This window comes from Protopterus annectens, chromosome 1.part1 (assembly GCF_019279795.1).
Source record: "Protopterus annectens isolate FY-2018-M chromosome 1.part1, PAN1.0, whole genome shotgun sequence".
Lineage (NCBI taxonomy): Eukaryota > Metazoa > Chordata > Ceratodontiformes > Protopteridae > Protopterus > Protopterus annectens.
The window spans coordinates 1,085,096,273-1,085,110,359 of NC_056726.1; positions in this window are offsets into that span (position 1 = coordinate 1,085,096,273).

Here is a 14,087-nt window from a genome sequence, read left to right on the forward strand (position 1 = left end):
GTGTTAGCTCCCTAGAACAAGTATGTCTGATGCAATTTGAATTGCTGTTGTGCAGTACATCCATCAGTATTGGCCCAGAGGATGTCTTGTGTGCCAGACCCAGGTCAACTTTTAGCAGTCTGTAGAATACTGAGCATAGTGACAGGGCTTTGAGTTGGTCTGTGTATGACATGTTGCTTAAGTCTTGTGTCCTTTTCATAACGTATCACTGTGGGTATTTCACTTTTTGCATGTGTCTGGACAGATACTGTACATGCCGAAGGGGGCATTATATTCAACGACTGGCCTAATGAGGGCAGAATAATGGGGGACAATGACACCCCTAGAATCTAGACACAAATCTTTTATTTCTAAGTTGTGCAATATAGAAGGTCTTTCTTAAAACAATGGGCACATGTTGGTTAAAAGTTATGTTACTGTCCACTTAAGTTCCCATATCCTGAACAACTGTGTCAACTCTTAGAGCTGTATTGTTAATGTGCTAGCTCCCTAAGACAGATGACTTCCCAAAGGATACAATAATGCATTATATCCTTTGGGAAGGGATACAATGATGCATTTTTGGCATTTAGTTTCAGTCCATGATTTTGAGTTTAACAGAGGAGTAATTATGGAAAACCTTTTTGTTTTTGATAATTCCATGTATAACCACCCCAACAGTATTGCGTCAGTACTATGTTTATTAAAAATAAAAATGTGTTCCAAATGAAATATAAGGAAACCAGTTGTAATGAGACAGCTGTGAGCACCGTATTATGAGAGTCACATTGGAAGCTTTATCATAGGTAAATGAGTGCTTAACAGACACTATTAGATTGGGAAATGGCACAATCTGCTTCAAGGACAGTAGCCAAGGGTATACAATGCTAATATAAGACAATGTCTCTGGGTGGAGGGACACATAAACAAGGTAAGAAGTCCACTAAGTGAGTGATTGGCAAACATTTACTAGATACCGGAGTATGGAAGAACCACCTGATGTACAAATTATATTGCAGGAGTTAGGTCTGTTGCCAGCTCAGTCTCCAGGATGTTAAACCTAAATTATCTGGAGGATCTTACCAGAAATGAATAGTGGATACCCAAGGACATCTCTGAAGTAAGATGACTGACTATCATGTTCATACCCCAAGAAATATGATAGACCAGACAACTTACCAGAAGCAGTTCCAGAAGGTGATGAAAAGATAGTTTCAGTTTTCAAGAAGGGTGACATAGTATTATATGAAATACAAGACCATTTATGCTTTTCAAGTCCCCACCCTCATGCTGTACCCCACCATCTCAAGAAGAGAAAAATAGAAAGAATTCCAGTGCAAGTGTAAACAACTTGACCAATCAGCCATTTAAATTTAATTTGAAAGATGATAGAGGCTAGCACTGGGACGTAAATGTTTCTGTCCAGCTCATTTTATTTAATGTGCTGGTGGAGATTTACATCCCTAATTCTGGGATTAGTGGAACTATTTACCTTGTGAAGACACAGCAGATCAAAGAGGATGCGGTTCCTAATGGCACAGAATGCAAGGCATACATCACCATAAAAGAGCTTATAAGCAACCAGTTAAAGGGACAGTGTTTCCTGCTTTTCTTGGTCATTCAGGGAACTTTAGACCAGATATTGTCTTATTTAGTAACCTCTGGGGTCTTTCCAGTTGCTTCATATGCCTAGAATGGTACATCCTAATGCAGGAGTTGCTCCCAGTAATTGGTATAATTAGGGCCTAATAAAAAAGGATAATAACTAATTTTGACCTTGATGATATGCCTTTAGACATTTGCTGTGCTAAACAGAAAGATTTTCTGACTTCTACTACTAAATAGTTATTGGAGTGGAGGAAATTATTAACCAAAGTTTCCAAGATCCCTGTACATTATCATTTTGGAGTGGAGTACTGGCTATAATGTACATCGAGGGAGAGAGTTGTTTACCAAATGTGACAATACTACACCTTTTCATATTTAATGTTACCCCTTTTTCATACACCACCTGTTTAAAAGAGTTAGCTTCTATTGTCCTGATTCCTGGACTGAAGATTAGAGAAGTAGATGCCAAAAAAGGAAAGGTCCAAGTACTGAGCCCTGGTATACATCACTAGTTACCTTCATACTCTGTGAGGAAAGACCTACCACCATATCTGAGTTCTGTCTTTCAGCTGCTTGACTATCCATCTCACTGCATATGGAACTATCTTTATGGCAATTAGCTTGTTTGTAATGCTAAACAAATATAAATAAATAAATGCCAGCATTGAATATGGTGTCAAATGCTTTGACCCAGATTCAAATAAGTTTTAAGAACAGAATGACTAGTGTCTGTTGCATGTTTGACATTCATGAAGAAGCTAACTAAACTGAGTAAGCAGTATCTCCCTTTCACAAAGCCAAACTGATGTGGATCTAGGACAATGTGATATTGACACCATAGCTTATGAGGTCAGCTATAATTTGTTCCATGGTTTAACCAATTAGGCTAAATAGGCTAATGTGTATTGTTTCTCCGGTCACAGGTAGAACCCCCCACCCCCACCCGAGGGAGGGACATCAACACTGCAGCTGACTATTTTTTGGAGACAAATCTTGTACCTAAGCTTAGGTTAAACAATTTAATGAGGATCTCCATGATGGCATGTTTGGCGCTATTTATTAAGCAACTAGGTAAGTAGTATTTGTGGTTATAGAGATCACATCCAGTATATATTTCTTTGTCATATTAGGTCATGTAAAGGATTTGTGAATTTGTGGAATTAAGATGGTTATTTCAGGGGGTAAAGAATGCTCTAAAGCTGTCTGTTACTACATTTCTGATGAGTACTGGGTCTGACTGAGTAGTTGCTAGGTTAATTGGTGTCTTCGAGCAGTCTTTCTCTCCCACACTGATATTCCCTCAAAATAAAGTTGAGGAGCAAAAAAAATTCCATGCAGCTCCTTCTTGCAGCATTTCTGGGTGGTACTATTTTGGATAAGTTCACAACACTACTGGACATTATTCTTAGTTCTTATGTAACTAAAGAAAGATTTATACTTAGCTTTTGCTTCAGAAGGTAAATTAAATTCATGATTTGCCTTGCTATCTGTTTGAAGTTTTAGGAACTTATGTCTTCATTGACAAGTGATATTTTTCTAAGGAGATATTTGACTCATGCATATACCTATAATGCACCTATGTGGGATTGGCTCAGATGCTTTCAATAGTTCATGGTAAATACAACAATAGATTTTTGTTTTTCATCCATGACTATATTAAAGTCTCCTGCAAAATCCTTAAGCTTGATGATATATATATATATATATATATATATATATATATATATATATATATATATATATATATATATTTACTTTATATACTGTATATATATATATATATATATATATATATATATATATATAGAGAGAGAGAGAGATAAAATCTGCCTTGCAGAAAAAACATATTGACTGTAGTATATGGTTAAAAGTATAATTTGGATGGACGCAACAGTAAACTGGGGACATATCTTTCAAGTCACATATGCAGTATGCTGTTTACAAGATGGTAGTTTAGGAGAAATCAGTTTTGAACCACCCTTATGATAGCAAGATCTTGATTATAGGAGGAGCACTGGAATTTGACACACAGCTGTTAAATGGTAAAGCAAATTGGTGCACCAGGCCACATTTTACTTTGTAGATGAAAATGACCAGAAGACCATCAGTCTTACACTGAATATAGTTTTAACTTTAGAAGGGGCTTCCTAGACATTGTTTGGAGAAAATGAGTAAGGGAAGCATATCTGTATCACACACTTATTATAGTAGTAAATCTGAAGCTTGGAACGATAGGAAGCCTATATCATCCAAACCAGCAAGTCGAAAGAGGTACTAAGCAGCTAGTAACCAAAGAAAAAAATCATTAGTTAGTATCCCAATCCTAGTAAAATTCTTTTTCATCCTTAAATGCTTCTATGGTGAAAGAAATATGTGAATCGTCATTCTGTGTTAAAATCTTCCTCTTTATTAATTCAAGTAGGCAAGCACAATTTTGGTATCATATTCTGATTATAAAAGATAACCCAGCCATAGGGGATGAACAAGCCAGTGCATTTCTTTGTGCCGGTCCCAAGCCAGGATAAATGGAGAGGGTTGCATCAGGAAGGGCATCTGGCATAAAACTTTGCCAAATCATTCATGCAGACAGCAGTAAATATTTACATACTGGATCGGTCAAGGCCCAGGTTAACAATGACCGCCACCAGTACTGTTAGCCAATAGGGTGCTGGAGGAAATTGGGCTACTGTTGGCCAAAGGAGGAGAAGAGGGGGAAGGCATGGCTGAAGGCAGGAAGAGAGGAGAAAGGCTAGGACTGTGGTAATGAGGGTCAGAACTTTGAATGTTGGCAGTATGACTGGTATAGGGAGAGAGCTAGCTGATATGATGGACAGAAGGAAGGTTGGTATATTGTGTGTGCAAGAGACCAGATGGAAGGGGAGTAAGGCTAGGTGTATTGGAAGTGGATTCAAATTGTTTTATCATGGTGTGGATGGGAGGAGAAATGGCGTAGGAATTATCCTGAAGGAACAGTATGCTAAGAGTGTTTTGGAGGCAAAAAGAGTGTTGGATAGAGTGATGTTTATGAAGCTGGAAATTGATGGTGTAATGATGAATGTTGTTAGAGCATATGCTCCACAAGTTGGGTGTGCGATGGATGAGAAAGAAAAATTTTGGAGTGAGTTGGATGAAGTGGTGATGACTGTACCCATGGGTGAAAGAGTGGTGATTGGAGCATATTTCAATGGGCATGTTGGTAAAGGGAACAGAGGGGATGAGAAGGTGATGAGTAGGTATGGTGTTAAGGAAAAGAATGCAGAAGGTCAGATGGTAGTGGATTTTGCGAAAAGGATGGACATGGCTGTGGTGAATACGTATTTTAACAAGAGGGAGGAGCATAGGGTGACATACAAGAGTGGAGGAAGATGCACACAGGTGGATTATATCTTATGTAGGAGGGCCAGTTTGAAGGAGATTGGAGACTGTAAAGTGGTGACTGGGGAAAGTGTAGTTAGGCAGCACAGGATGGTGGTTTGTAGGATGACGTTGGTGATCAAGAAGAGGAGTAGGAGTGTAAGGGCAGCACCAAGAATCAATTGGTGGAAATTGAAAAAGGGTAATTGTGAGGTGGAGTTCAGGGAACAGTTAAGACAGGCATTGTGTGGCAGTGAAGAGTTACCAAATAGCTGGGTATCTACAGCAGAGCTAGTAAGGGAGACGGCCAGAAAGGTGCTTGGTATGACATCTGGACAGAGGAAGGACGACAAGGAGACATGATGGTGGAATGAGGAAGTACAGGAGAGTATACAGAGAAAGAGGTTGGCAAAGAAGAAGTGGGATTGTCAGAGAGATGAAGAAAGTTGACAGGAGTATAAGGAGATGAAGTGCATGGCAAAGAGAGAGGTGGCGAAGGCTAAGGATAAGGCATATGAAGAGTTGTATGAAAGGTTGGACACTAAGGAGGGAGAAAAGGACCTGTACTGATTTGCTAGACAGAAGGCCTGAGCTAGGAAAGATGTTCAGCAAGTAAAGGTGATAAAGGATAATGAGGGAAACATACTCACAAGTGAGGAGAGTGTGTTGAGCAGATGGAAAGAGTACTTTGAGGGGTTGATGAATGAATAGAATGAGAGGAAAAAAGGTTGGATGATATGGGAATAGTGAATCATGAAGTGCAATGAATTAGCAAGGAGGAAGTAAGGATAGCTATGAAGAGGATGAAGAATGGAAAGGCTGTTGGTCCAGATGACATACCTGTGGAAGCATGGAGGTGTTTAGGTGAAATGGCAGTGGAGTTTCTAACCAGATTGTTTAATGAAATCTTGGAAAGTGAGAGAATGCCTGAGGAATGGAGAAAAAGTGTTTTGGTACCGATTTTTAAGAATAAGGGTGATGTGCAGAGCTGTAGTAACTACAGAGGGATTAAATTGATCAGTCACAGCATGAAGTTATGGGAAAGAGAAGTGGAAGCTAGGTTAAGAAAGGAAGTGATGATTAGTGATCAGCAGTATGGTTTCATGCCGGGAAAGAGCACTACAGATGCGATGTTTGCTCTGAGAGTGTTGATGGAGAAGTACAGAGAAGGTCAGAAGGAGTTGCATTGTGTTTGTGTAGACTTAGAGAAAGCATATGACCGGGTGCCTAGAGAGGATTTGTGGTATTGTATGAGGAAGTCGGGAGTGTCAGAGAAGTATGTAAGAGTGGTACACGATATGTACTAGGGTAGTATGACAGCTGTGAGGTCTGCGGTGGGAGTGATGGATGCATTTATGGTGGAGGTGAGATTACATCAAGGATCAGCTCTGAGCCCTTTCTTAATTGCAATGGTGATGGGCAGGTTGACAGATGAGATCAGACAGGAGTCCCCGTGGACTATGATGTTTGCAGATGACATTGTGATCTGTAGTGAGAGTAGAGAACAGGTGGAGGAGACCCTGGGGAGATGGAGATATGCTCTAGAGAGAAGAGGAATGAAGGTCAGCAGGACTAAGACAGAATATATGTGTGTGAATGAAAGGGAGAATAGAGGAATGGTGAGGATGCAAGCATTAGAGGTGGCGAAGGTGGATGAGTTTAAATACTTGGGATCAACAGTTTAGAGTAATGGTGAGTGTGGAAGAGAGGTGAAGAAGAGAATACAGGCAGGATGGAGTTGGTGGAGAAGAGTGTCAGGAGTGATTTTTTGACAGATGAGTACCAGTAAGAGTGAAAGGGAAGGTCTACAAGAGGGTAGTGAAACCAGCTATGTGATATGGGTTGGAGACAGTGGCATTGACAAAAAGGCAGGAGTTAGAGCTGGATGTGGCAGAGTTAAAGATGTTAAGATTTGCACTGGGTGTGATGAGGGTGGACAGGATTAGGAATAAGTATATTAGAGGGTCAGCCCAGGGTGGAAGGTTTGTAGACAAAGCCAGAGAGGCAAGATTACATTGGTTTGGACATGTGCTGAGGAAGGATGCTGAATATATTGGGAAAAAGATGCTAAGGATAAAGCTACCAGGTAACAGGAAAAGAGGAAGGCCTAAGATAAGGTTTATGGATGTGGTGAGAGAGGACATGCAGGTGGTTGGTGTGACAGAGCAAGATGCAGAGGACAGGAAGAAATGGAAACAGATGATCCACTGTGGCGACCTCTAATGGGAACAGCCGAAAGAAGATGATGATTATTCTGATTATAAAAGATACAACAACTCTGGACTAGAAATATCAGCAAAAGCCCATTTCCAATAAGGTAAGCTCATGGGATATTAAAGGAAGTAATATTTCACAAAAAAATAATAGTGTATGATCAGGGCAGTCTCTATGTAGAAACAGATTCAAAAACAGCAATAGAATTCAAGAAATGATGGTCCTATCATAATACAGTTGCTGTGATGATTATGGAAACAATGGACTTTCCCATTTTAAGCAGATTCTCTTGGTTATTTGAAATGTGGGGAAATGAATGGACTAGATGGGTCAATCATTTTTTTTACTTTTTATCAGGCTTTAGAATATAAGTTTCTGTGTAGATACTCAGGCATCTCTCTGATAAAAAAGTGTAAAAGTAACCTGAGATATGTAGGAGGGAGAAAGAGTATGAGAGAGGGACATGCTATCTAACACATATATCCTTATACTAGCAATCTTTGTGACCTGGCCAGTTTAGCAGAGCAAAGCTGGAAATGAAACTAGTAGGATTTTTTTTTTCTCTGCTGGCAAGAAACTCTGGTGGGCTTTGCGCCCAAGCTTGTCTCAAAGTCAGCTATTCTCAAAGATCATTACATGGAAGGTGCCCTGAAGCTTTGGAAGCTGGCCAGCAGTTATATCCTTGGCATGATATAACCCATATAGCTAAGGCTGCTGCAGCAGTGATCAATGTGAAGAATATTTGTGGTGACCTGGCAAGTATAGTATAGCAAAGCTAGAAATGAAATTAGTAGGATTTTTTTCTCTGTTTAGGTAGGGCATGCCTTATAACAGAAAGGGTCCAGATGTCAATATGAGAACCTGTATAACTCATTGGCTGTTACTATGACTCTGAAACACATGATCAGAATTACAAATCTCTGTAGGAGGTACGAGGAGAACACTATTATGCCAACCCCTAACTCCCATCATTCCCAGCTTCACTGCTGTCCATCAGAATGCAGTATTTTGAAAAAGAAATGAGTTATAAACAAAGTAATTACTTTTCTTTTGAGAACTCATTATTTTTCTGAGAACTGAGACCCTTCCACCTACATCTGTGCAGATAACTTTGTCTTCTGCATACCCCTTAATTATACGACCAGCTCTAAGGTTGCTGCACCAAAAACCTCAGGCAAAGCCAGAATCACTGCAACTATTTATTTATTTAGTTAGTTACTTAGTTATTAAGTTAGTTATTTATTCACTTATTTATCATTTTTAACCATGTAAGTGAACTGGTCTGCTCTGGATCCATTTCAGCCATGAACCAAGCCAGTAGATCAAGGATAACTGCAAGGTAAATTGTATATATATGAACCTCTATATATATATCTAGATCTTTCTCTCTCTCTCTCTCTCTCTATATATATATATATATATATATATATATATATATATATATTAGGATCCGAATGGAGAGATGAAAATGAGGTGGACCCTGTTTTTCACAAAATCACACCAAGGCAACACTGATATATAGACTGTATTTATATAGCATATATCATGGACAGAAGTAGGTCAAAAACTAAAAAAAGATAGCTGGGTGCACAAGACCCAGGATAAAAAAGTGCCCAATCCTGGTAGGTGCACTGGTGCCAGGACTGGAAGAAATGACAGTGCAGAATCCTCAAAATATGGAAACATCCCTACAATGGGTCCAGGCCAAGCCCTGTTGCAGAAGAAAGTAGTAGTCCACAATAATCACAAAAACTGATAGACCAAAGAAGAGGCATAAAGACTATAGAGTGGACTATTGAGGAAAAGAAAGAAATTATGTATTGTTACTACTATTTCCTAACACAAGCTATGCAAAAAGATTAAGAGATAAGTTAGAGGAAAGAAAAATACTTCAGGAAGAAAAACTGTCAGAAGCTTCAAATAAAAATTTGTGGTCATTAATACAACAGATTTTTGAAAAAAAAACAGTATATAGATCAAGAAACTTTGATCTGTTTGGAAAAAGAAGCATCTGAAGAATTGCAGAAATGTAAGCAAAACCTAGGCATTTTTGAAAAGTAAAAAAAAGAAATACGGACATAGGAAAGAAAGAGAGCTTTGATAAGGTGCAATATTTATGCAAAGGTGAAAGCCAAATTAATCAACATAAAGAAGGCAGCCCCAAAGATATTTGAAGAGAAATATGGGCAAAGGTATCCAGATATGAAAAATTTCAAAATAAAAAAATATCACAAAGAGGGAATGTAGAAAAGAAGATTAGTAAAGTAGAAATTAAAAAAAAAATAGAAGCTGAAGTTATGGAGTGCCTGCAAAGAGAAGAATTTGATGTAGAAGGTCTAACACAGGTTACATTACAGCATGATGGAACGAGTCCCCGGAGTAAGGAGAAACAGGAAGATCAGGAGACATTTGAAGAAGAAATATGGGCATGGGAAAGAAAAAGAGATTTAACATGGTGTAATATCTATGCGAAGAAGAAAGCAAAACTAATCAGTACAAAAAGAACAGCACCAAAGATATTTGAAGAGAAATACAGGCAAAGGAATCCGAACATGGAAAAATTTGCAATACAAAAAATAAGAAGACAAAGAGTAAAAGCAGAAAAGGAGATCAGTAATGGAGAAGTTAAAGAAATAGAAACTGAGGTCATGAAGTACCTCCAAAGTAAAGGATTCAGTGTAGAAAATCTAATTTAGAAAGCACCACAACAGGACAGAGCAAGGGAACTCCAAATAAAAGGGAAACCGGTGGAATAGGAAGCAATTAGTCAGGTGCCATATGAAGATATTTTGGAGTCTTCCACACAAAGCCAGTATAAACATTCACTTGAAGCTGGACAGCAAGGGAAGGAACAGGAAACTGTGGAAATTCTGATGCAGTTAATGTTAAGGAGTGATAGGCCAGTGAGTTCTCATATGACAGAGCAACGGATGGTACAGGATGAAATTGAAGAGAATGTGCCACAGGAACTTGCAATAGAACTTTCTATAGAATGCCCACAGGAAATGGAAAACCAAAAATGTGCCCTCCGTTTAGAAGAAACCAAGCTAAGAGAAAAGTTGCTTGACTTAATACAGATAGATGGACATATTAAGATCAATGAAAGAAATGACTGCAGAAGGTCAATAAAACCCAAAAAGTCAGAAGTTTGATAAAAAAAATTAACACAGTAATTAGGACTGTCCATAGAGATTCATGCAATATAACAGAAGTAAACAGGATATATTACTGTGCAGCTGAAGTAATAACTGACAAAATTCTACAAGAACACAGGGTAGTAAGGGACAGAAAGGGGAAAAATCAAGTACCATCATGAAAGTATTGAATAGAGAAAACTATAAAGCAACTAAGACAAGAAGTGTGACCATTAGAAGAGTATAGAAGAGGGAGGAGATGAAGAAAAATACTCAGAAAGATAGACATGAAAAAAGCAATGTGCAGTATTAAAACAGATCAGGATTTATCATGCACTATCACAAATAATAAACTAAAAATCTCAGCACAGGCGAAAAAACTTAGAAGATACATAGACAAATATAAAAAAGTACAAAATAAGCAATTTGTTGATGACCCAATAAAGTTTTATAGAAAATTGGGAAATAAGGTAAAAGGAATTGAAAGACCACCAAAAAAAGAAGAAATAGATACATTTTGGATAAGTATCTATGAAGATCCTGTGGAACATAAAGATGCTAAATGGATAGAAGAAGTAAAAGAAAGAAAGAATAAGAAGTTTAATGGTACAGGATATGAAATGGGATGAAGTAACAGCCAGAGAGATTGAGTTAAGAATTAAGCCTCTAACTGGAAAACGCCAGGCCCAGATGCAGTAACTCACTTGTCGTTAAAAGTATTAAAATCTTTGCACACAGATTTAGCCATGAGTAAGAATTATTTATATGTAAACCTCAAACAGACACCAGCCTAGCTAACAACAGAAAAACAGTGCTCCTACTTAAGAATGAACCTGTAAGCTACCCTAAAAATTATAGACCAATAACTTGCCTTCCAATGATAGATAAACTATACACTGGAATTGATGCCGACAGAGTTTATAATCATTAGGAAGATAACTTAATTATGGTAATAGAACAAAAGGGCAATAAAATAAAGTCATACAGAACAAATAATCATTTGTTGCTAAATAAAGTCATAGTGGAGAACTGTGAAAAGGGGAAGAATTTAAGTATGGCATGGATTGACTACAAAAAAGCATTTGATAGTATCCCACATTCATGGATAAAAGAGTGCTTAAAAATGCATAAGATACACCCTACACTCATCGACTACATTACAGTGACCATGAAACAGTGGCAGACCATTTTGCAATTAAGCCACAATAGAGGACAATTTATTATTCACACAAAACGAATGTAGGAAAGCATGAATAGGCCCACCAAAGTTTATTGAAACATAAGCACTTTCGTCAAGTAAGGTACAAGACTTCTTCAGATAAAATCCCAGACAAAAGTAAGCACATATAAACCCATGCCATGTCACATGACCCCCACTCAATTAACTAATTAAGACCAATGATAGAAGTTAAAAGCCATCTTACTATTCAGATATATAAACTAACCCATCACAACATTAAATACATATACTAAAATTACCAGATCATAACCAAAGAAATGAAACTTATGTTATATATAAAAAGCAGTTGGAAAAATATAGATTTACATAAAAAGTCTTTAAAATGTATAAATATATAACCATAACACACTTGAATAGATTATCTAAGTTGTGCTTTCATTTTCAGTACATACCCTATGGATGCTATTTTATTTCAGCAACAGAACCTTTAAAGAAAGCCTAGATCTATTTTATTATCGTCTACTTAAAATCCAGAAGCTACAAACTGAAAATGCTTACTTATGCGAATGCATTAAACGTAAGCAAGTGTCCAAGGGGCTCAGACAGTGGAAATTTTCCACCCGGCTTGTTAAAAACTCCCAACTTCACCATGAACTGCTAGTACTTTTTGACTGGCATGGATGTGAGCATCTAGAAGTTCTAGTGAAACACAACGCTCGTATCATAGATGATTTAATAAAAGAAACCAAAGACCTGGATGCAGCTATTACAAATGACTTGTTGTTTACACAACATCAGTTTGAATATCAGAAGTTCTTTATTAATATTGATAATACTATCAATAATATAAAATCTCACAAATTGAACAAACTACAGCGAGATGCAGATGAATATTCAATTGGGAGGGCGCATCCTCAGCCGCCCAACTCACAACAATGGGGTTATCTCTTGATGCTGAATTTTAATGCAACCAATGAGGATGATGCAGCAATTAATATGAATGAGGACCATAGCAGCTGAAGTGACGTCCCTTTAGATCCAGCAGGCCCGAGGCGCTCAGAGCGTATCAGGGAAAGGGAGTACAACAATCAGAACAGGCAGAATGGCCGGGAAAGTCTTACTGGAACGAACATGGACCTTCAAGGAGGAATTCACCTCCAGACCAATGGAGAGGCTGGAAAAGGAACCAGCAGTGGAATTAATGACCCGGAGATCAAGATTTGGGGATGGTGTTGGACCATGTATTTTGATCAATGAAACCAACAATTTTAAAGTATGTAATTACAGCTCTTATGAATATACTGGAGAAATTGCTAATTTATTTGCCAAAGGATTAAATTTTGTTCCTACTGCCAGATCTAATCTCCCCCACTTAATACTAGATTTAAAGCTTTTTACTAGGAAAATGAACTTGAACATTTTATTTAACAACAGTAATACAGATGTTACTGATGACTTGAGACTTACTAGTATTTGTAATCCACCGACCCACCCTACCCTACACTTTTTTGAAAGACTTTGCTAACTTGATTTTAGACATTAGTTCAGAAGTCTTGTTGTTTATCATAAGAATTTAAAACCTGATAAAACTGAAATATTAACTAATGTGCGACAACAAAAGGTTAGAATTATTCAACCTGATAAGGGTGGGGGGTTATTATTCTGGATATGCAGGACTACACTGAATACATGTATAATATTTTATTTAGCAATACTTATTGTCAAGTCTCAAGAAATTATTATAATCGAATCAATGTGCAACTAAGTGACATGCTTATGGAAGGACACATTTCACTGACTGAATTCAAGTATTTAAAAATGAATGCCCCAACTATCCCCACAATATTTGGGCTTCCAAAACTACACAAACAACTTATTGATCCACCATTTCACCCAATTGTTGATGCCCCTAATTCCATCACCTCTCCCATTGCTAAGTTTTTGGATGCCAAACTGAAGACATTATTAAGACAAGAGGAACATCTTTGTATTGAATCATGGGACTTTCTTGCTAAATGCAATGATGTATGTTTTGATAACCAGTTTTTGTTTTTCACAGTTGATGTAAAAGATTTATTTACCGTAATACCCCATGAAGTCGGTTTAGATTGGTTTGGTGAATTTTTACTTAGAAAGGGGATTGATCAAGATAACATCAATATTTATATGGAAATGATGGAATGGTGGTAAGAAATAATCACATGTATTTTGATGAACAGTATTTCTTCCAGCAAACAGGTGTAACAATGGGGGCTGCTTGCAGGCCACTTTATGCAAACATGGTTATGTGTGAATGGGAACGGAGATTCCTATTCGAATACCCAGGATTTCATGATTGTATTTTATATTTGATACCTGGATGATTTGTTTTTTATTTGGAGAGGGGATAGTAATAGTGTCACCACTTTCTTGGATTATATCAATAATACAACTGACTCTTTCCACTTTTCGTATGTCATGGGTAATCAGAGTATCAGTTATCTTGATGTAAAATTAGAAAAGGATATGGTGAAAGGTAGATATGTACCTACCATATACAGGAAACCTACATACTGAAATGCTTTTTTGCATTCCGATATCTCCCACCCCTTGCCGCAAAAAAAGCAGTTGTTAAAGGA